The following is a 2,823-nucleotide window of genomic DNA, read 5'->3' on the forward strand; positions in this document are numbered from 1 at the left end:
ATCAAGATGTCTGCAGAGTTGGTTCTTTCTGAGGGCTGTAAGGGAAAATCTGTTCCATGCCTCTCCACTAGCTTCTGATGGTGTGCTGGCAATCTTTGGCGTGCCTTGGCTTATAGAAGCCTCTCCCCCATCTCTGCCTTCATTTTTACGTGGCGTTCTCCCTGTGTGTCTGTGTCCAAATTTACCATTTTTACAAGGACATCAGTCATATCGCATTAGGATCTACCTTAATGACCTCATTTTATCTTGTTTACTTTTGTAAAGACCCTATCTCGAGATAGGTCATGTTCTGAGGTACTAGTGGCTAGGTCTCCAATATTATCTTTTTTGGGGGAACAGAATTCAGCCCATAATGGGACAATTTTTTGCCTTTCACAACCTCCCCCCCTCTGAACACCATGTGTCTTTAGGAAACACCTAAGCCTTTGCATCCCAAATGGCATGAACTAAAGCTCAGAAAAAACTTTCTAATTAGACATGGTGATAGACATATCTATGGCCAGGGAGAGAAGGAAGGGAAGAGAAAAGAGGAGGTAGTGGAGAAAAAGAGGGGGAAAATGAGAAAAGTCACATCCAAATTCATTTTCAGGACAATGCTAATGAGAAAGGAAACCATGCCAAACTCTCCCTAAGGACTTGGGTTGAATGTCTCAGCTGGACCCAAACCAAAGTCTTAGCCAGGAAATATGATTTATATTTTATATTAAAGAACCTTTCCTCTCACAGATAAAATGTTGAGTGAAAGCAGTCACACATAAAAGAGGACATGCCATATAATTCCATTTATATAAAAATGAAGACTAGACAGACAAATCTATGGTGATAGAGGTCACAAGTGGCCACTTTTGGGAGATATTGATTAGGAGGGGGCATAAGGGAGTTTCTAGGGTACGTTGTTCTGGGTGGGTGACACAACTAAGCTTTATATTTAAGATGATCTGACTTTACTATAACTAAATTATGCCATAGATAAGTACGTCTACTAATCCATTCCTTATTTTTCTTCTCACTGCTGATCACCCCAGGCCATTCTGTCCAGATCTCAGGCTATTCCCACACTCTTCATGCTCACAAATGTAAATGAATATAAATGTTCAGCATGATGTCCAGCACACAACAGGTACTCACAAAATGCAAATTCACATCATGCTCCCGTGCACATCATGTTGTGGGGATACATAAGGGGCAGTGTCCAGAGATGACTCTTGACTCCCATCCATGGGGCATGGCGCTGAGCCCTAGGAGTAGAAGGTGCTCAGGTCTTGGTGGAAGGCTAGTGAAAAATCATGTTCCCTATCCCCAGGAACAGAACACAGCCCAGCAGAAACCCCAAATCATAATTAAAAGATGCCCTGCAACTCTCTTGGCAGCATAAATTTTGAAGATGAAAGTAAATGATTAAAATAATTAAACACTTCAAGCTGACAAGCTGGAGCAGAATCTTGCCAGCGGACGTTTGTCAGTAATTAGCTAATTAATCCTGGCGCAGATTATAAGCCATAACAAACCAGTCAGGCTGAACAGAGCCGGCTGCTCAGAATTAGACTTTTAAAAAAGAGGAGTAGGGTTGGGGTGGGGAGGATTGGGTGAGTAAGAGGGAAGGAGGAAAAATAAGAAAAAGACAGCATTTGGGGCCACCTGTCCTTACCTTAGCAGATAGTATAGGCCCAATCTATAGGCAGCTTCCTAGAGAGTTCTGGGCCTGTGTCTAGGTCAGAGACCCAGCATCTGCTGGGACTTCAGATAGAATGGATGCTAGTGAAGAGAAGAGGGAGTGCTCTGGCCCCCACACCAGAAGGGACAGTGGGAAGGGGTCCAAGTAGGAGGTGTTGTCCACATCAGGTGGGTACTGCATTATTCCATTCATTATTCCATCCAGCAAGGAACTCCAACAGTGACAAGGGTTCTATTTCTGTCGAAAGGAAAGACAACATCCAAGCAGAGGGTCAGGACCAGCAAAGCAGTCTGGGAATAGGACATGCTGCAGAGTGTAAATACATTGTGAGCCACAAGTGTAATTAAGAGAAATAACAAGAAACAGATGGAATTAAGTTTAATAATATACAGAGGGTGCCAAAAAAAATTTATACACATTTTAAGAAAGAGAAAAACTGTATTAAAATTGTAATATTCGGGCCGGCCGAGTGGCTCAGTTAGTTAAGAGCTCGCTCAAGAGTTTGAGCTCTGAGCAACAGCAGTTCAATTCCCAGCCCGAGCTGAGCAGCCATTGAGCTGCCAACCGGTGGCAGGATGGCTCAGCTTAAAAAAAAAAAAAAAGAAAAGAAAAATTGTAATACTCAAAATATACTGATAACAAAAGATGAATACAAGTCACGTGTATACATTTTCTTGGCACCTTTGGTATTTTATCTATATATATCAAATATATATCCAAATATATATATTACCAATATATCCAAAAGGCTATCATTTCAGCATATAATAATATTAAAACACTTTTTATGAGATATTTTACATTCATTTTTGTTACTAAAATTTTAAATTCTGCTATTTATTTTATACTTATAGCCCATCTCACTTCAGATTAGTCATATTTCAAGTGCTCAGTACCACACACGGCTAGTGCTCCCATATTGGACAACATAGCTGTAGACATAAAAAGAGGAGGGGGGCCTAAGCCGGGACCATCTGTAGCAGGATGGAGGTATACCAGAGTGACATGACCTCCTCATTGCCTGTCTTTCTCTCTTCGGCCATTCTCCCATCTAGCTGTTCCTGCTGGCTACTTCCAGCCAAATCAGGCTCAGCTTCAAGGGTCTCCAAGATGAAGGGTCTGGGAAAGACAGAGGAGAATCCAGAGGG

This window comes from Hipposideros armiger, unplaced genomic scaffold (assembly GCF_001890085.2).
Source record: "Hipposideros armiger isolate ML-2016 unplaced genomic scaffold, ASM189008v1 scaffold_10, whole genome shotgun sequence".
In the NCBI taxonomy this organism is placed as follows: Eukaryota; Metazoa; Chordata; class Mammalia; order Chiroptera; family Hipposideridae; genus Hipposideros; species Hipposideros armiger.